Source organism: Heliangelus exortis, chromosome 3 (assembly GCF_036169615.1).
Source record: "Heliangelus exortis chromosome 3, bHelExo1.hap1, whole genome shotgun sequence".
Taxonomy (NCBI): domain Eukaryota; kingdom Metazoa; phylum Chordata; class Aves; order Apodiformes; family Trochilidae; genus Heliangelus; species Heliangelus exortis.
Window position 1 is genome coordinate 46,590,798 of NC_092424.1, and position 22,870 is coordinate 46,613,667.

The following is a 22,870-nucleotide window of genomic DNA, read 5'->3' on the forward strand; positions in this document are numbered from 1 at the left end:
AATATATTTTTAGAAAAAGCCTAATTTACATGGCTCAAAATAGAAACAGATAAGAAACCAGAACACCAGTGTTCTCCCAAATTATAATTTGCTTTCTTCCACGTGTTATGTTGGAAGTGCACTTTTTCAATCATCTACAGGTTTTGTTAGCAGCTTTATTTTTGGTAACCAGTTTTAGATTATCCCATAAAACTTGTTTATACTTCAGAGTATCTATCTCCATTTCTGCAGCATTTTAAAACATGAATAAGACACTAAAAACATGTTCACATGATGTACCACTTCTTGGACAAATACACATTTCTGCTTGAGAAATATTTTTCTATTTTTTCCTTTATAGAAGTCATTTTATTTGGTTTCCATCTCATATAACTCTCTTCACTCTCCACTGTCTCACTCTGGCCATTACCTGATCTCCTTCACCCTATCCTTTCCTTTGAGGAAGAACATCCAGCCCTTCAGTATTGATGGCCAAAACACTGGAAGAAATTAAGGAAAGTCTTCTCTCAGACTTCTCTCTGCCTCTGTTGCTTTGGAGGAAGAAATTTAATTCAACTCTGCTTAGTTCCTTCTCTGAGTTATTGCTGGTCAGCATATTGCTTAGCCAGGTTGTCTGAACTACAATAAGATTCCAAAACGCTCATGCTGGAACTTTTTTTTTTCCAGCCAAACATAGTAGTAACAGCAACTAACAATTGGCATGAAGATAACAGAATTACAAGTACTTATTAAAAAAAATCTATTGTTTAAGCTAATTAACAAAGCTAATCTCAAATGTTAAAAGAGACCAAGAGAGCTAAACTAATCTCAAATGTCTTCAGAACTGATTCTTCCCTGAGAAACTTTTGCCATTTTTTGTTGTTATAGCTGTACACCTGGGTAAGAACTTCCTAAGATTCTCTGCAAATCTCTTTTTTCAAAAATGCCTTTATGAATTGCTACCTTTTATAACACAGAAAGTGTCATTTTCAAAAGAAGGTGAGAGTTTCAAGGATCAAAAATCGTACCCAGTATTTTCTATTGTTCTGTTTGCCTCTATGGCTTCAGTGACCCTTACATGAGTTTCTAGCAGTACAGACACTCAGCTTTCCATTGATCAGAATGCAAACTTACAGCACACTTTGCTTTCATTTGTGCTATTCTGTAATTTAACTGTGCAAACTACAGAGCTAAATATAACTTGCCACCTCAGAATTGACACAATTTTCCACTGACTGAGGTAGAGGGGTCCAGAAGTGATATGCCTACACTGTACTTTACTAGAAACTGCTTATATGAGGACTACTAAACTGTGACCTGTTGTATATTGCTGTCACATATAGACAAGGTCTAGTACACATACATTTGATATGCATAGCTATAGCTTTTCTTAGTATCTGCAGAATTGAGAGTAGTAGTCCAGGAAAAGCATTTCTAATCAATGTAAATAAATCTACACTTATTTTTCTGCAGAGGAACAATTTGTTCTGTGCCACTACTTTCACTTTTCTTTAATTTTTTTTTATTTTTTATTTCAGGCAAGCCTATGATTCACTGCTCATTTGAGGCTACTATAAAATCACCTACATCATTTTTGTACATTTTTCACACACATGACCTTCACACATCCTTCAAAACATTATTTTATGTAAGATATTAGGAGCCACTGTTCTATTACATTTTAAATTATTGATAAATAATATGTTGTCTTGATTACATAAGACACAATCCTACTCATTTCTTGCAGACTATCATCATTAGGGGCAGCAAATGCAATCCCAAATCTCATTTAAATGAAACCAAACATTTTCCTCTTCCCAGCTCATGTTAGTAAATTTGCTGTGGACCTTTTTTTACTGCACTTTTACAGATTTTCTACAAAACATACTTGTATTAATTTGACTTTTTCTTTTCTTTATTCAGGAACAAACAAAGAAGAAGGATTAAAATGATCCTAGTTATCAAATCCATTCCTATACTATTCCTCTAATATCCTTCTATTGTATCTACAAAGTCTTTGAAAATTTGATTAAAAATATGTTTATTTGCACCTTGCCTGCTAAATGGCTGTTATGCCTTATCCTTACTTCAGTTGTTAGAAACCACACCTTAAATAGAATGCCTAGTCTGATCTTCCACCTTCAAAAAAAGATATGGTAGAGTTAGAAAAGGTTCAGAGAAGGATAATGGCTGAAGGTATGGAGTAGCTTTTACAAGAAAAAAATAAACCATCAAATTATGACTAAGGAGGAATAAAATGAAGTTCTATAAAATCATTACTTCATGGAGAGGATGAATAAGGACAGATTTTCCACTGTCTCTTTCAATAAAAGTAAAGGGTATAAAAAAAAAAATCTAGTGACTGACAAGTTTGGAACAAACAAAAGTAGTTATGTATTCATACAGCAAGTCATAGATTCATAGAACTACTTGCCAGAAGTCAGTGCTGGGTATCCTAAAAGTTTCTGTACAATCAAGGTGACTGGAAAAGCTGATGAAAGAGAAATCCATTCAGGTTTACTAAATCTATGTTATCAGTGAATAGAAATACAATATTATCCTTTTTTTCACACAACACAGTCTGTCTGGTAGACCTCCTAGAATTATATTTATCCTCTCATGGCCACATCACATTGCCATCTCATAGTTATCCTTTGATTAACTGCCACAACAACTCTTTTCCAGTTGATGAGCTCTACACTAATAACAGAATTTCTTGTCATTAGTTTTAAGTGCATTATCTTCTATTCTGACCTGATATATTTAATTCCATTTCTATTACATCAGTTCTCAAGGGCTTCCACTTCCATCTGTGTGACACTGTGGTCTTCATCTGTTTTAATAACAGCTCCAAACATTATGTCACTTACAAATTTCATTATACAAACCCAATTCTTTTCTCAGTGTTACTAATGAAAATAATAAATATGGTTTGCCCTGAAGTACTTCTTAGGAAGTTTCATGAATAACTTTCATCTACTATCATGTCTCTCATATCCAAAGTACGTGTCACTACTGTCTCTATCTCAATATAGAGTTTCTTATCCTTCTTAAGGGTCTCCTTATTCTCGCACTGTATAACTATCGAAGTAATGAGTATAGCCACAGATGCAGCAATAGACAAAAGAGTTGAAAAGGGTCTAGAAGAAAGATGTTTTTCCCTTCCTCTTAAACATGTTTTTTGTGGTATCTATAGCCATAGAGACTTGTTAAATATCAGGATGAGAAACTCTGTCCAAAATGATGAAATGATCTAGACAGGAAAGAGCCTAAAATCTGCCTAGAAAAAAGAAATATCACCTCTTGGGAAAAGAGTGGAATTGTCCCTGTGCTAAAGAAATGATGCCTTGCATGACTTAAGAGTTTAAACTCTACATTTAAAGTTAAGAGTTTAAGCTCTAAGTTTATTACATAGTGGCAACTTGTTCCTTTTGTTTGCATCTGATAAAAGTAGATTTTGAGACATTTGCTACAGTGGCTGCATTGAGCTGATACTGTTTACCTTCTGCAAATAGTTTCCTTTCCTTCCTACGGTTATTACTAGAGACCATCACCATCCTATTTTGTACTCCAAATGCTGTTCTCTTATGCACACCTCTCTGGGTCATTCTAACCATGTCACTTCATCAGCATGCTCGAGAAAAAGTAAATGTGTATAGTTTACTTTCTCACCTTTTATAATTCCCAATCTATTTTGTTTTATAGATTTGTATTCCTATGCTTAGATTTTAAGTAGTGCTTTTTGAGACCAGGCTTCTTTATGTTTTCTATTTGCAGACTGTCACAGTGCAGAAATGCCAGTCATGAATTCAGACTAATTGCTACAAAAAGTAACAAATGAGCAAAAACTAAATTTTGGGACAGAGTATGCACAGTGAGTAGCTGTCTCAAAATATTTTGGTGAGTCAAGTTCTCCAGGAAACAAAGTAAATTTTTCTGCTTTTTGCTTTTCATACAGAGATACATTTCTCACAATAGAAAACTGTTAAACAGTCTTTCCTAACAGCAGAATGACCATTATTAACACCTCTTTTCCTCATGCAAGTTTAGCATTTCTCCTTATACGACTCATTAGGACCTTCCTACCCGCAATATGACAGTTTCTGAAGACATATCTGGTCCATAATTTCAGGGCAAAAATGAAAAAATCAGAGGAATAATACCTACTGTTCCTGCTGACAGTTGAAAAGATCTGATTTATCAAGCCACGTACATATCCCACGCTTCTCCAAATCTCAAAGAAATTTTATAGTTTTAACTTTTAGACTAATATGCTTCCACTGCCACTTAGGCAGCTGTTTAAAAAGGGAGGTTTTGTACAATACCTATAAGAGGTTTGTATTGAGTCTGGTATTGTTCAGCATCTTTACAAATGATCTGGATGATAGAATTGAATGCTTGCTTACCAAGTTTGTGGATCATACCAAACTGGAAGGAGAGGTACCATCTATACATCATGAAGAAGAGCCACCATGCAGAGAAGCCTTCACAAACTGAAAGACTGGGCCAAGAAGGATTGCATAAATGTAAGGTCTTGCACATCAGGTAGAATAATCCCAAGCAGCAGTACAGGCTGGGTGGGATCTGAGTAGCTGGGTTGTAACTTCACTGAAAAGAACCTAGGGATTCTTGTGAACAGCTCTAAACTTGAGTGAGCAGGGCCTTTGTAGCAATGAAGGCAGAACAAGCCCTGGGTTGGATTGGTAAGGGTATTAGACATGCAGATCAAGGGGTTCCACTTACTATACTTTTGCTAGGACACACCTGAAATATTTTGTTCAATTTTGGTCTCCCAGTTCATGACAAAAACTGAAAAAACAGAAGAGAGTCTAGCAGAGGTCCATGAAGATCATTAGAGGTCATGACAGAAAGTTCTAGAAACTGGATACATTCAGCCTAGAGAAGAGAAGGCTCAGGGGAGGATCTAATCACATCTTCTGGTCCCTAACAGAAAGTTACACAGAAGATGGATATATCTCTTCATAAGCAGGCAAAACATATAAAATGCTTCAAAGGAAATTGTGTCTGGATACAAGAAAACAACTCTGCACGCTCAGAAAAATTAAATAATGAAATAGGTTGCCCAGAGGAGTGGTGGAATCTCCCTGAAAAATATTCAAGATTGGGCTTGGCAGGGACCTGAAAAAACAAATCTAAGACCCAGCTTTCAACAGAAGCTGAGACCAGATGATATCCAGAGGTCCCTTGCAGCTAAAGCTTCTGTGATTCTATGTTGCTAAGTGAAATATATTAAAAAAAATGCACACAAATGTTTTTCCTTGTGATGAGTTTTATCTTATATTTTATATTGCTACAATTAATGTCTAAAAAGCTCATTCTGGAAGCATTCTATTTATTGGGGAAAAAAAAAAATATATACTATCTTCTACCTTACCAAAATATTTCACTGCAAGTAATATTCCATAGCTAGGATTTCATATTAGTGATATTTCATAGCTAGAAAGATTAAGATTAGAGTTCAAGTTAACTAAAGGCTAATATTCATTATGGTAAAGTATATGAAGCAATAAACAGCTTCTGAGGTTCATTTAATGCCAAAGAGAAGTTCAAGAGTTTGATAATTGCAAAACTAATTTATTGTAACTCTATGCCATCGAACTATGTGACAAGATGAAAGATACAAGTCATTAAGGAAAAAAAAAGAAAAAAAGAAAAAAAAAAGAGACCATATTTCTTTCATTGACTTGTGGGCATTTAAAACCACTTTCTTAGACTTTTCAGTGATGGCACATTAGGAAAATGAGTAAGAAAAATTATTTGATGCCAGATTAAAAAAGCTATTAACTTGACCGAAGACTGAATTTTCCAAATTTCCTATCTGAATGTCAAACTATATACATACTCAGGGACCCAAACACACACCTGCACAGGACAACTGGTGAAAAAACTTTCATGAAAAGATTCATGTGCAGTTTAAGCAAGACAAAAATTGTCACTGACATTAAGAAGAGTGGTCTTTCCCTTTCTCATGTACCTATACTAGAACAGTGTACTGCCCTCCATGAATGACAAAAGCATGGAGTAGGACAGGAAGAAATTATTGATTCTTATGGGAATAGTGATGAATTTGTATTGAACATCTATAACTGTACATAGTTTCTTCTCTCTTTATGCAAATATAGCTTGATTTATCCAAATCATATTATTGATCAAGTGTTGTATGGAAAATAAAAGATGTGAACATATACTAAGTTGTAGGGAATCAGGATGTTAGGCGACTAATGATTTTTCTTCCTAAAAGTAGCAAGGACTGAGATTGTACTCTGTTAGTATATAATTATTCAAATATTAAAAAACCAACCAAACAAACAAAAACCAAAACTGACCAGTGACAATGTAATCAAATTTGTTTAGTTGATTAAACCACGTTAACCCATTTAGACAACAACTGGGAAGAATGAAAAAAAAACTTCTGTTTTTGTTCTGCCAAGTTCCTTACAGGAAGACTGGAATTTAACCAGGTCTTTTTATGGGTTTTTTTGTCACAAAAAAATTTAACATCTTTTTTAAGCTATAGGGATCAAAAGTTGTATGAACAATCAACTGTATCACCTAAAAAAATGCAATCTTCCTTGAAAATACCACATTATCATCTTGAAGATCAACTTTTCACAAATAAAATAATAAATCCTCTTTCTTTGTATTCAAAATGAAAAATATATTTGTATAAAATTGCAGTGTATCCACAGAATTGAGTTTACTAATGCATCTTAGTATCTCAGAGCAGACGTGAAGGTGGTGGCATCAAGAAAATATTTGTTTAACCACTGACGATATCTTTTTCCTCATCCTCCTCTTGAACTGGTGTTAAACTCAATGTCTACCTGCTTAATGCAGCTTAGTCCAACTGCCAACCCACTGATTTTCTCACAGGAAAGCCCACCATTCACTTCCTTGTATACTGGAGCCAGAAGCTGCTGCCAAATCCTAATACAGACCTCAAGTAAAACGCAAGATGAGACAAGCCGAATAAATTACAGCATGCAATGAAGAAATATTCAACCCAGCAGGAGTAAAGGCCAAATAATATAACTTGTTTGTTGACATAAAAAGCTTTACCAGAACAATCAACCACCAGGTCCTCATCCATCTAATGCAATATAGCTCTTAACTTGACCAGCCAGGCATTGGCACAAACACTGCCTACTTACAGTTGATGCTCAGAGGACAAGCCAAAGTGAAACAGCCATGAAAGCCAGCTCATGGTCGTGGAGTTAGTATGCCCAAAGGTGCCTTATATGTTTATATACTTGTAACATAGACAAACCTATCAAGACAAGTCCAGCAATCATGTATTAGAAAACATCGAGATTTTGCCATTTAGATACCAACACAACAAACTAATAGCATGATAATAGTGTTTGGTGATATATTCACAGATTTTCTAAAACTCATATGTAATACTAGTAAAGTTTTGGAAACACAGCTCTTATCAAGTGTTATCAGAATCTTCATTAGACATTCCCAGTAGTGTCTACTCTGACTGGTAATAAGCAACATAACCTGTACTACTCTGCCTTCCTTTACTGATCCTAATTTGATTAAACTAGAATAGGTGGCTAATCAATTCTACAGTCATGTTCTGATTTTGCTACACCAGAAATTGAATGAGAAACTTCAAACAGCAGGAGAGGCAGCATAAGATGTCCCAATAGGTACTCTTGAGTTCCACATTAATTCCTTTTCTTTAATATCAATAGCACAAGCATTCAATATCAAAAGAACTCAATCCATCAACATGCATCAGACAAAAGCTTTTTACATCCAAAAAAGAAACAGGGAGATCTTTCTCCACAGGTGCCATTCTTGATAGGCTTTAAATGGTGCCACATCTAATGCTCAAAAGCTGCTTCTGAGGCTGTTGCACAAATCTGGACAACAGATCAAAGCTCATCTCATAGCTTCAAAAGTTAAAATAGAGAAATCAGTTTTAAGGCCCCAGAATGAAACTACTGATAGAAGGTCACCAAACATTACAAATGCTTCTACAGCATCAGAACTTGAAAGAAATACTAGACGTGATTTTGTACAAAGATAGTGTATCTCATTATTGCCTTGAGACACTACTCAAAGTCATAAGCTGAATGCAGCATTGCTCTACTTTATCACCTCAGAATTGTTATTTTTGACTGGGGAAAAGATAATATGTTTCGATAAGCCAGGTGTGCCTGTGTTACAAACTGCTCTACAACACTTTGTCCTCAGAAAGTTCTCTTTTATTCTCTGCTGGAGTATGGTGTAGCTACTTTGTATCATTTAGATTTCTCTTCCAATTTCTATTGCCAAGCAATTTCCCTTAATGCAAAGAGAGAACAGTGGCAACTGTTAATATATTTCTCTCTCCTTCTTCCAGTCATTGATAAAAACAATCTCTTTTTCCTTGATTTATTAGTTTTGCATGGCGTGGCTCTCCTGTGCATCAACTGCACTAAATATGGGAGCCTCCTAATTTTTTTCTGACTGTGGAAATTCTTCCATCTCCAATCTAATGTTTAGAAAAATACACGTTCATTGTGAGTACATTTGTATTCATGTTTCACCTGGGATCATAAGTGTACTTTTGAAGTGGCACTCAATTATGAAGGAGTTTCCAAGAGCATGAATTGGAATCCTTTCAGACAAGTCTGAATGAAGAAAATCTCTGAAATATTTAAACATCATTTTCTCAGCATCAGCTCTTTTCCTTTGGTGATCATCTCCTATTGGCCTGTCCTCCTCCTTGATGTAGAAGAAACCATAAAATTATTTATGGCTGCATATGTATTTTTGGATGCCAAATCAATGAAATAAACCAATAATATCTATAATTTTATTACAGTTTTTTCTGATTTCTATAATCTTTAAATCTTTATAACATGCCTACGCATTATCACGGCATATCTCTGTGTATTTCAAAGTAAAGAACAGTTGGTAAAACTGTAAGATATTAGGAGATTTATTCTCAGTGTCTAAAATTTTCTAGGTTTTTTAAAAAAAAAGAATCACAACTCTTAGCCAATCCAGGTGAAATACTTCCTGAAAGACATTGACTATGAAAGACTGGACTGACATGTGAGCTAAGAAGAAACTTGTTTGGATCATGAAAGAACATTGTTTAAAGAATGAAACACTGAACCAAGAAGATAAAATCATTGCATTCTAATTCTGATTGTTGAGAGACTCCACCCATGCTTTTGCTGAAATAACACTTTGGCACTAATTTTCCATTTTAGATCTGTATTAGAATTTCTTACCAAACTTATAAAAATCCAGAAATTTAAGTGAGATTGTGATGAGTTAGCTGCCAATTTTCATGAAGTCATGCTTCAGCTCTCTATTGGATTCACCTGGAAACCTTCCATGGCTAGAGGCTTCATCTAGCAGAGCAGTTAGTACAGGGGCCCTCATCATCCTTAACTAAAAAGTGCAAAAGATGCCATCCTGTGGCTATGTCCAGTAAGAAATTACTTGACTAGATCTGAAGAGATGGAATAGGAACACTAAAAGCAACAGGTAAAGAGGAAAAGTAGAGGAAATATAAGAGATGAGTAATAGTAGATTCCTTGTCACTCCTGTTACCCATCCTCATTTACCCTATCTTGAGTGAACAGCACAATCCAGTGTCCACATCCCATATGTCCTACCTATGTTTTCCCACCTACTACATTTTCAGTCTGAAGAACCAAGTGGTTCTTGGTGGTAGAAGTGAATAATAAACCACTATGAGAAAAAAGTTATGAAATCAGAACCCCCCGAAATAAGTTAGGAAAGTGCTTAAAAAGCTACTACCTACTTTATCCACTTTATCAAGTAATTATCAATAAGATGATGAATTTTTAAGATTACCCCAAAATCAGTCTTTACACATGTTACATACTCTTTTTTCCTCAAATTACTTTAAGAATACAATTACTTATTTTGGAAAGAAAACACTCCGTAATTCAAAAGAACATGCCTATTACAAGCCTGTGATTTCCACTAAAATCAATACATTCTTATGGCTATATTTCACATTAAAATTAAGTGGTATTTTCCTAACTTTTATATTAACGAAAGCAGCTTCTTATACTGTTAGGAGTATTATTATGAATAACTGTAGAAACTAGTCACATGAACTGACACTGCTGTCAGAGAGCCTTTCAACAAGTACTCAGTCAGCCATTTGCTACTTGGCCATCTGTGCATTTTGCAAAGTACATGTTATACAAATATTAAACTGCCAGTGGCAAGATATAGAACAGACTTAGTCAACTTAGATCTGTTGATGTGTTGCCACATTTACCAGTAGTTTAACCAGCTTTCAAAAATGGTGTACCAGAAACCATACATTAAAGCCTTTCTGCATATCTGAGTGGGGTTCTCAGTTGACTTAATGGCTTTTATAGGGCTTTTAGAAAAATCTTAAAATCTGAGGAGACTCAGCATTCTTAAAGCTACACATACATTCTATACATAGGAGGGGTTCTGCCTCTTCTGTTAAAATTTAACTCCATATAATCAGTTATCTTCATGCTTCTTTCTTATTTAACTGCAAGCCAGACTAGCACTTAAATTAATTTCTTTGTTATAATTAGAAACAAATATAGAAACCCTACACGCACAAATACTTCACTTCTATTCCTTTCTTCCAGGCATATCCATAGAGCTTGTCAAAATCTGGTTTGGGATGTAAAGTTTCATTTATGTGAATATTTTTTCTACTTATCTAATTGCCTTAGTTCTTTCAGATTCGAATCTATGACAAATGATAGTGTAAGATATTGTTAGGACAAAACAGTAACAAAAAAGTTTGTTCCTACAGAGATTAGAATTTAGCAGAATTTAGGACATGATGCAATATCTATTCTATTGCAAGACAGGTGTTTTTCCCTTTCTCTCAGTACTAACATTACTGATGAACGTATGTATTAACCTTACAAGTATCTGTCCTTTATTGCAAGGGCAACAGATCAGATGTTAAATTTAAATCATTCCCTTATAAGATGAACCCTAGTAGGAAAAGAATAGTTGTTTAATTCAAATTATATGCAGATGAAAAGGTTCTAACAGTCTCCATTTGTCTACTTTGCATACAGGTTAAAAAGTGCCTCAGGAGAAGTAAAATTTTCCTTGGTGAAAAAAGTCAATTTTGCCTCATATCAGAATTCAAAATAGTAGAATGCAAGTAAAAAGGAGCTGCCACAGAATATGTCTTCACAGATAATGACAGTGGGTAGGTTATGACTGTCGAGGGACAGATGTGTTTTTCATAGGTAATAATGCTATTATGGTAATAGATTTTGTTATTTGAAATGTTCTTCATGTTTGCAAATGCAGGATTAGTAAACAACTTTTTGTCATTATCTGTGTTCCCCAAATAGTTGGTTTCAGTCTCCATAACCACCCAGACTTAATGCTTGTTTGCATCTTTTTTTTTCCTTGACATATGATTTTGTGTCTAAAAACGTGGCTATGAGATTTTATTATGTTCATGTTAGTAATTTAAGCACAGCTGGAAGATACACTGTCTGTTACTGATGCCTACTAATTCTGCATGGAAATATACTGATCTTGACCAGAATATATGAAATATTCTAACCCAAAACTTTGACCTTTCCACTCTGTGAGCTTCTATTACCATTTCTATTTAGTGAATGTGGCTATTTCTGATACTAAAGCTCTTACAAAGCATCTTTAATTCATGAAGCATTGTTACCATGGGCTAAATCAACCCATCCTGAATGTAGATTCAGGGCAGGAAGAATTTCGTCATGTTTTTGAGGTCTAGAAGATACAGGGGACCCATCTAAGTTCAAAATAATTCTTAAAATGAAGCTGCCATCTTCATACATGGCAGTTTAGCAATCATATGTTGATTTTTGTTAGTCTTCATTGTCAAGTTTAAAATCTTTCCCACATCAAGCCCCAAGCTTTTCTTTAGCAGTTTTTCCATTTATTTGAGCTGTGACTTAAGAAATGAACTTTAATCAATTTCATCACTCTTTGCCTTAAGACCTTTTCTGAAGCCTCCTCTTTTGAGCAAATTGTTGAATTTTCTTCAGAAGTATCTAAAGTTAATGAACTGCAAATTCTGCCATCATTTTTTAAAAGACTATTTGGAAAGGAGTTGATATTATTTGGACACTGTAATGTCTCAGGTATGTGGTGAAGTACAGCTAGATTGACTTTTCGTACTGAATGTTAAACCCTTTTTTTTTTTAAGCTTAGTATTGTTTATTTTTGATCCATTATTTTTGTCATATTACCAAAGTGTCTAGAAATATTACAAATTTCGCTTCAATAAGCTGATTAGTTTGGGCTGGTTTTGCCATTTTTAAAAGAAATCTGAGACCCATATTCTTTTTAGTATCATTGTCATTCACTGACATCCACTGTCTAACTGTGCTTGAGTTTCTTCCTGTATAATTAGACCATAAAACATCACTTAAGCATTTTGCTAGCTTTCCTGTCCTACATATTTATGCAATTATAGATTCAGCTAGATACCATTTTTTTCTTATTATATAAATATTTTATTTCATCCAGACACAGAAGATTGACCTAAGTTTTGACCTAAGTTTTTCCGTTGTTCACAGGAATATTTTTAGGTTTTTTTTTTTTTTTTTTTCATGGGAAGACATCTTCTGTTTAGCTATTTTTTTCAGATTTTGGAGCTCATTTTATTCTTCATCCTCCAAGAATCCCCATGACAGATGCAGAGCTTTTTTCTTTATCTTGCACAAATAGGACCAACTACCTATTTTCCTTTCGTCATCATGATTATTTTCTCTTCTTATAGTCCTTATAAACTCAGCAGCTGATCTGCATAGACTGCTGATGGGAGCAGAAACTTAGCCTACCCCACTTTAAAGCATAGCAGGAAACATGAAGGTACTTACAGGGGAAATTCAACAAACAGTATCTTTTATAATTAAATAATTATCAGCAATAATAATAATTTTCTTGCTGATCTGAAGAGTCCCAAAAACAAAGCCTTTTTTACTTAAGAGAAAGGAATGTACAATGGCATGCACAGTAAAAGTGGTTCTTTTAGATGTTATGCTGCTTTTGAGTCAAATTAGGCATAATTTATCCCACCTTTTGCATTGTAACATCCACAGTCATACTCAATTGAGTTTAATCTGACACCTCAATTTACTGCGTATGGACTCTGAACACAACAAAAGGTCTGGCTCTAGCAGAAAGGGGATAATGCCCTAGACATGTGACTGCATGGGACTGGGATGCTTTTTTCCTAGTATTTTCTGATGTGCCTCTACCAGTTTTATGCTACATATGCTATTCTGAGTAGGCACTGGAATGAAAGTATCCAGTTTCAACAAGCAGCCCCCTAATCTGGTCTTCTTTATTGTGTATTTTTCATACAAGTAGTTCCTATAAACTTCAACAGTTTCAACATCTACTACAACACACTGTGGTTACAGAACCCTTGACAGTATTGTTTTAATCGATTAAATAGGGATTAAGTTACACTCTAAATGCATCTGTGTGTTAAGTTTGAAAAAATCTGAGGTCTCCATACCACAGATGGATGTCTTGACTCCAAGATGCCACCATAAAACAATATTTAATGAAAAATATATTCCTGAAGTTTATCAATAAACTGAAAAAAGATAAACTACGGTGGAATTGTGAAAAAACTGTTCGACCTAGTAACTAGAAAGAAGTTAATATTGAAACTATTAATAAAACTCCTAAATGTTCCTAAAATTTTCTCCCCATTGTACAGATAAATTTAAATGAATGAGTACTAGCTCTATAGGTTTATTCAAAAGTAATTGTTCTGAAACCAAATAACCTATCCACACCGAGAAGTGAATAGTGTACATTATAGACTAGGGTGATGAAAAGACTACTAATGTTGATAATTAGTAACTGGAACCTTTCAGATGGCATTTTTATTTACCAAGTCCTAGATCCTTAATACAGATACAAAGAGACCAGACTGCATCAGAAAATCTAGTACCATGAACAAACTGCTACAATTACACTTAATGTAATATAAAAAGTCACCACTCTCCTTGGAAAGTAGGCACAATCTCAGGGGATCATATTCTCTCTACACATATGACAGGAATCTTACTTCCACTCTAATTAAAAAATAATTACCACCACTTTGTAAAGACAATAAGGAATGAAATAAAATTAAATTGATGGTTAGTTTCTTTTTAGCCTGGTATTCTAATGAAATAATTTAATCATGCTTCTATAAAGACATATACTCTCTCTTCTGTAACTTTTGAATCCAATAGCCAATTGCAAAAAAAATAATATAATGGAGTTTCAAAGGGACAGAATTACAATTCTAGATTTGTGAAAACCTGCAGCCAGGTAAAGAAGGCAAATCTCAATTAATATTCCACTGAATGAGCGGTGGTAACAAATATATTGGCTAATGTTCTGTTTGACCTTCTGGAAGCTATCTGTCCAATTAGCACATGTAGCTCACAAACAACAGCAGCGTGCCCTACTCTCCCATGTAATGGTTAGAAGGGTCACAGAAAGGGAGAAGAGAGAAAACAGGTAGAATTCATACCAAGGTAAAAGGGTATGAGAAAAGAGACATCATGGGCAAACATGCCTTTGTTACTTACTTCACTTACCATTTCTTTCTTTGCAATGTCCTGCTCAATTTTGCCTTCTAAATAAAAAAAGGGACACAATGAACGTATTTTTTTTTAACCAACCTACCAAGAGTTATTCAATGTATCACTGTATTGTATAACTCCACACAACTGACATCCATTTTAAGACCTTTGATAAAGACACTGAATACCTGTATAAGCCTGGCTAAGGCACTTAAATATCCTGCATCACACCTGAAGGTGTAAGTACTTGTAAACAATTAAATGTCCTTAGGACAAGCGTATTTGCTGAAGTAGATTATGCTAGGAAAACATTAGTTATATTAGTAGAAAGCCACAGCTTAAAGGTTGCTGAATGAAAACTGGATTGTAACAGTGCAGACCAATGAAGAAAAAGGCAACTGGCTTAGCAAAAGTGGCACCATTGCCTTCAGGACCCAGACACGCATTAGAGCACAGCATCAGCAGAAGGCACACAGGTACCAGAAAGCCAGTGCGAATAATTTTTATTCATTTCATTACTGGACATAAGCACTAACAATTGGATAATTTGGCTGTATATGTAAGTATTGTCTTAACTAGACAGATAGTATTTTTTTTTATATCAGACTGTTAAAACTTCAATTAGATGAACCATAAACACAATGTATATTTGTGTAGCCCACAGAAACTGCAGAGGGTGTTTACTCTGGTAACACTGCCCTTATGGCTTTACTATTAAATCTCAGTGCAACAACTGATCGAGAATGCAGGTGACCTACACTGCAATTCAGATGCAACCTCATATATTTACCATGTGATTAGAGGCCATCATTGTGTATTAAGCTTTTTAAAGTGTTTAAGTGTTTTATCATTTAACTTTGCCTTTTGTCGGAAGATTCAGACTCTCATTTCCTGAGACACATCTGGACTGCCAGCAGCTTCAATTATTCATTTGTGGCTTCATTTCCTAACCCAGGTACTTACGACTACTATAATTTTCCATGTCCTTGCAGCTTCTCAGACCAGCATCTCTTAGTGAAGATAATTGATTTTTCAAATTACCAGTTTGATCTTCCAGACAGGGAACTAATACTTTGAATATCACACCTATCAAAGAAATTCCATTTCTATTGTTTTTATCATAAAATGCAATATTTTCAAATAAAACAACCAATACTTCAGGAAAATAAAGTTTCAGTAAAGGCTTCAATTTTCAGTATGAAAAAGCATCATTCTGCTGTGACGTGGCAGACTCTTCAGGTAAAAAAATAAAGAAATTAAAAAAAAAATAATAAATGCATTTAACATTGTGTAGCAATGTAGCAGTAGATGGAGTTGGGGGAAGAGGAGGTAGTATTTTTAGGTCAAAATGCAGAAAAACAGATTATTTTCTTTATCATAAGTCATGGAATTTTCTGAAATGGTCTTCTTTCAAATGTGCCTGTATCATTTTCCTACATAAAATGAAATGAAAAAAAAAAAAAAATCCCTTTATGGGATTGGACCAATGGTTGAAGCAATATTGAAAACAGAGTTTCACTGTTCCCCTCAGTTCAGAATCTTTATGACAACTGTTTTGCAACATCCACAGCAATTTTCTTGGTGGCCATTTAACTATATCATCTTTGAATGTCCATCTTCAATGCTGCATGCAAAAACAGACACGTGGATAAGGCATAGGAAGGCTTTTATGAACGACATAGCATAGTCAGATGTCATATGCTACCGTATATGCCATTTTTTTTTTCTTTCAGAGCAGCCTGTTTTCAGTAACTTAGAATAGATACTAGAGATAACTGGCAATGCTAACATTATTCTCTACATGCCAAAATTTATTTTTATTTTAATTTTCATAGTTCCTTTATTCACTCTCATGGGTTGGGAAATTGCAGATATGACTCTCACAGAGAAGCTGATGCTGGGAGAGATCTCTGGAGACTCTTTAGTCCAATCCTCCTGCAGAGGAGGCTCAGCTATAGCAGGTTACTTCAAGGCTGTGTCCAGTTGGACAAAACCCAAAAAAACAACAACAAAACAAACAAACAAGTTTAAATTGAACTTTTTCCTTTTATGCTCATTGCCTCTTGTCCTCTCATTGGGCACCACTGGGAAAGAATCTGACCACATTTCCTTTATCCCACCACCCACCCCAGGCATTTAAGCCTACTGGTAAGAGCTATGGTTTATACACATATTACAAATTATGTGTAATGGATAGACATATAATTGTATATTATAAATGTATTTTTATATTACATAGGTATAATATCTACAGATAAATGTATATTACCTATCTATAACCTAGGCCTTACAAATCTATATCTCTGCATTACAGATCTGCATCTCTGCACAGCTCTGATAAATGGAAACTAGTAGTAAAATGTTAGGCTTCATCCATCTTTCATTAAACTTCCTCAGCTTATCACAAGGTAAGCACTAGCACAAATTCTTAACAAAGGATCAAGAAAAAAAAAGAACTGTTGTCAAAGATGAGTTACGCAGCTATTGAAAACCTTCCCATCCTTTCATCCTGATGATTTTCAAAGTCTAATCACACATTATGATAGTGATTTAAAAAAAATCAACTGATGAAATGGAAGATGACATTCTGTGGATGCATATAAATTCTTGAGGCATGCACAAAGTCTAGCAATAAGGTTTGCAGGTAGGGAAAACATTTTTATCAGATGAATTAGTATAATGGGCAAAATGAATGGTTTCAAAGTTAAACAGAAATTGAGAACAATTTCTGACAATTTAGTTTCATATATATCAGTTGTACCATCTCAGAAAGAAAAGATAGTTGGGTAATTGTAAAGTAAAGATGTGGAAGAAAGGTGAGCAGTAACTATTACTTATCAGACCAACTAAGATCTTAAGAAGGTATTAATTTTCAGTAATACAGTATTTGTTAGTTCAGCTGTCAGCTGAGAGCAACTATAATATAATACTGATGTAAGTGATAATAAAGTACAATAGATAATCATAACAGAGAAGAAAGTCATATGACTAAGTTAAAAAAAGAAAAAGGGTATAATATCTTTACTAGCTTATTTTAAGTTTTTGCAGAATTAGTGCAGTATAAAAAAAACCAGTGCAGCAGTATTTGAGTGATCAGAATGTATTGGTCTATGAAATTTGGTGATACAAAACAAAACCACAGCATTTTTTATTGGAGTTTTACTATTTTTTAGGTTCTCAAACAGCTTTAAGTGCATCACCAATCTCAATAAAATTCATAGTTTTTTAATACTGCAAAGATCAGATCAAAACCACCAGTGTGCTACACATAAGTGATTAATCTTTTCTATTAGGAAAAAGCCCAGGGCAGGTCAGATATTTCTTTTTCTTCAGAATATACGGTATTTTCATAATAAAAATAGATATCTATATTAATAATTTGAGTATAACTCAAAATAGTGATTTTGCCTGAAAAAATAAAATTCATTCTGATCCAACTAAGATGGGTGCCAAAATTGAAAGTTTTTCCCACCAGCTGAGGCATTTTTTTCAGAAGGACAGAAGTTCTAAAGAAAGCAAGCAGATACTTCATAAATGTCTTCCCATTCACCGACTACATTTCCTAAAATATAAACAGTTGCACAAGGAATAAAAACTTTTATGGGACTTTTAAAATGTCAGAATTTCTCCAGTACAAGACAGTATTTTAATAAGAATTTTAATTTTAAAGTAGTTAAGAACACTGTGTCTTCCTGTGAAGAATATATTTACCTGCTGGCAATTTCTCATTTTACTGACTATAAACATTTAGCTCAAACTTTCTATCTTTATTTTCATATTGAATTCTCTAGAAACTTATATGGAAATGGTTTCTAATAATGTATATGAATGACATTTATATTTCCAGGATGCTTCCTTTCTGTAAAAAAGGAATCTAAAGAAAAAAATATTTTCTACAAAGCTAACACATTACTTGGTGAATTTATGTGACTATTGAAAACAAAGAGAAAATCTATCTGACCAAATATTATATTTACACGCAATGTCACTTGCAAAGTACTTGCAATGTCACATTTTATTGTCCTGTATGAAACAGTAATTTTCTTAAGTTACTCTCTGAAGTCTCTTTGAGTACTGTTCCTACTCTATACTGTATTTACTTTTTCAAAAGAAATGGTGGTCTTCTACTACCTACTTTGTTGACTAAGAGGGAATGAAGATGTGCCAGAAGTGGGGTCCATCACCTGATGTGCCTATTTTGAAGGCTGACCTAATCAAAACTCTGTTTTAATATAAAAAAATATTCACATTAAAATTAATTTCCAAATCACTGAAAATATTTATACAAGGAATCAGTACAATAAATAAGATTGAGGGAATTAAAATATTCTCTTAAATACTTTTGGAACAATAGAAGGTAAATTAATTTAAATTCAATGAGCAAAATATTTGCTATGAATCATTTCCTTTATTCCTGAAAATAAAAATAGGCTCTAAAATCTCAAGTTTATGTAATCAGTCACCTTTGCTTTACATTTATCAATAAAAATACTTTCAGCTAGTAATAACAAGGAAGGAAATGATCATATGTTTACTGGTACGATTAAAAATTTTAAAAATCTCAGCAAAAGATGCTTCAGAGGATTATACAGTATTGTCATGAAAAGAAACTGCAAAGATGCACAGGCAGAGTATGCACTCAGTTGGAAAACCTAACTTCCTAAATTAATCCAGATTGTAACTGGCATAATAAAAACACTGAATTCACAGACTGGAGTTTGCAATAATAAAGGGATTTAGAGAGGATTACAGAGGATATAAGAGATTATCAGACTAATCATAACTGATATTGGAACAAATCAGATAGATGCCATACTGTATAACCTTTAGATGTGTCTTTAGAAATACCATGTCCTAATCTCTAAAAAAAATCATGTTGTATATTCATATACAACAGAAAAATGTATATTCATAATTAAGACCAGTAGTTTGAAAACTTGGTAATTTCAATAATTGCTCCATTGTGCAACGTCTGATACACAAACTGCATGATTTCATGTTCGACTTTCACATATAGAAATTAATTTTCAGTACTGCTATAGCAACAGTAATATAACTCAAAATAGGAAACTTTTTTAGCCAGCTATATATACTGGAGCAAATTATCCATTACTTTTTTGTGTTTAAAGTTTTAAAAGATCGCTTTTGTATAACATAACATAAAAAATATACATTTTTTGTTTTGTGTAACATATAAACAAGACAATGGTACAGGAACTGAGCATAATATAATACACTGTTCAGAGGACATCTATGGAATGCTGACTTCACTCTCCACCTAGTGTTTAGCCGTAAATATCAGGACACTGCACTGTGTAATAATTTGCAGTTATGCAAAAGACATCAAATGATAAAAAATTATTATAAATAAATAAACTAAGTTCTCAATTTCTCTCTGTTACCAAATGAGAACAGAGAGATTGTCAAAGCGTATGTAAAGCCATGAGTCTAAGGAAGAACTCTCCTCACAAGGATTCCATATGTCTGAATAGTTCTTTGAGCATTCCTACAGTTGTTACGTTCCATTTTAGAAAAGGATCTGCTTAAAGTAAACAGGAACACAAACTGCTAAGGATGTTACCATAAGAGCAAGTATCTTGAAAAGGCAGAGCGTCATTAAACAAAAGCAATTTTGCTTAGTTAGGATAGAAAGGCAAAAGATACTTACATCTTAGGAAAACTTTTTTTCTAACAAGCTGAAATAATTGATAAAAGATCTCAGACAAAGAGGAACAAAGAACAGACTGAATAAAGTTAACTACACTAGAGTTAAATGCAAGTCAAAATGTATATTTAGAATCCAATTTCCAAATCAAAAATTAGTCTGGAGAAATGAAACACGTTATTATATTAGAGCAAATATTTAAATTATAGAAATGCTCCAAGAATATCTGACTAAGAGTACTGGATCATTACCAAATGTGAAATAAACTTTGAATGCGTTTGGCTATTGTTGTTAACATTCCATGGAAATTTTTTTGTCTTCATATGTGTGCTACGTTTGTTATTTGTATGACTGGAAAAGAATCAAACACTTTTCCTCTTAAAGGACAACAAAAATCATTTAATATTTTAACATTTTAAAAAATGTAGATCAAACAGGAAACAACAAAGTAAGATCCTATCCTTCAAATACATAGGACTCATTCCTGTTAAAGTACCTGTATTCATTTTAGTTAGAGAGTAGACAAAGACAAGCCTGTGGCACCCAATCATACTGATCCACAATCATTTCCTAAAGTATTGCTAAGCTCTGGTTGCACAGTTATTGCTAGAGATTTAAGTCTGCCCTAAGATGAGGTGAATCACACTGTAGGCATGAAAGCTGCTAGTTTTTCTAACTCAGTATGTACTGTAAGTTCTAGGGATGCTTCATTTTTTCTCAAGTAATTTTTTTATATGAATCTCCATTTGGCCAGATGAATGTATTTGAAGCCTTGTGGAAGATACTGTATCTGAGAAGTCAGAGATCTTGAGAAAGCCACATCTGCTCTATTGGGCCTTGGGCTGAAGGCTTGAAAAGTACTATGTGAGTATGATTAGGCCACAATAAGGGAATTTGCTGGAGTGGCCCATGCCTGCCTGTGTTGTGTGCTGGTGAATGTTAGAGACAGCATCCCAGCCTGTCAGGAGATAGGTGATTCTGTCTATTACACAAAACAAAAGGTACCCTTGGTATGGGAGGAAAGAGGAAACTCTCCAAAAATACAGTGTGTGCAATGTACCATGGGAAAATCTATCTGAGGGTCAGTCCAGTGCTGCACTAAAGGAAGGCTCCCAGTAGCTGAAAGGACATAAGGTTTACTCACCTTCTATATTCATCTTTTTCTTCTGTCCTATTAAAATAGCTATTGGAGTGGAACATCTCCCTTATGAGGAAAGACTGAGGGAGCTGGGTCTCTTCAGTTGGTAGAAGAATGAGGGGTGACCTTATTAATGTTTATAAACATGTAAGGAGTGCCAGGAGGATGGAGCCAAGCTTTTCTCAGGGATGACTAACAATAGGTAAAGGGGCAACAGTAATTAACTGGAGCATAGATATTTCCATATAAAGAATTTTTTCACTGTGAGGGTGACAGAGCACTGGCACAGGATGCCCAGGGAGGTTGTGGAGTCTCCTTCCCTGGCGACATTCAAAGCCCACCTGGACATATTCCTGTGTGACCTACTCAGGTGACCCTGCTCTGGCAGGGGGGTTGCTCTAGATTATCTTTTCAGGTCCCTTCCAACCCCTAACTTTATATGATTCTATTTTATTATGTCCTTTGTTGTCAGGCCTTTCTTATTGAGGTCCAGAAAGAACCATACGCCATCTCCCCACTTTCCCCAGGGGTTGCAGAACAAGAATTCTCAACCCAAGGGTCACTGGCAGACAACTGAATTATCAAAATCAAGAGTGCTTTCATTAAAATAAATAAATATATCAATCAATTTTCTTTAGATCACAAATTAACAGAATCTAATACCTAAAGAATCTGAAATAAGCTTCTGAAGAGGTTTAAATATATTCTAAAAAATAATTAAAGAGGCAAAGTACGTACAATTAGCCAATAAGATTGTAAAAGCCAGTGCCAAAGAATATGGTTCTATGCACATACTTTTTGTGATTTTGCCAGTTTCAGCAGACTGCAAGTAAGAAGACAGAAGAGAATGCACCTGTAAAGCTACAGGTTCTATGGAGCTCAAAACCATATTGAGTAACTGTATAATGAATTCTGAAAATCCACAATTAGACTAATGACAGAGTTAGATGACAGGAAAACCATTTTCAAAAGTACTGAAGTGGCTGACATATAAAATTTTAACAATAACTACAGCTCAGTAATAAAAGAGCTTAAGTTTCAGTTAAATACAGATTCAGTTTTCCTGAAAGTGATGTACAAAGAAATTATTCTTCAATCAATTTAATAATATATTTTCTTTTCTTTTGCCCACTTGTCTCCTCTTTTAACCCTGGAAGAGAAAGCTTATTATCCAGCATGTGAACCTATAAACTGAATTAGCCATAGTAAAACTGCAGACAATTGGAATTATACTAACATAATCTTGCATAAGGACAAAGACTAAAAGGCATTTTCACTGACAGCATTTAAATTTATCCGTATGCATTAATTTCATCACACTAGCTGATGAACTAGATAACCTTTCCAAACATGATCTTTTTTTGGTTGATAATACAGAATTTACTTTTCAGAACTATTAAGTGTCTTGTTTCACATTTCTTATTTTGTCCTTTCTTATTCATTATCACTTCTCAAAAAGTTAGAAAATTTCAAAATGGAAATATAATCTGTTGCTAATTA

The 22,870-nt window shown here is 34.2% G+C and overlaps 1 protein-coding gene across 2 annotated transcripts in view; it reads right to left on the reverse strand.

The window, feature by feature from the left end:
* PACRG (parkin coregulated) overlaps window positions 1–22,870 on the reverse strand; it is a 212,858-nt gene that overhangs the window by 164,806 nt on the left and 25,182 nt on the right. The window lies entirely within an intron of this gene.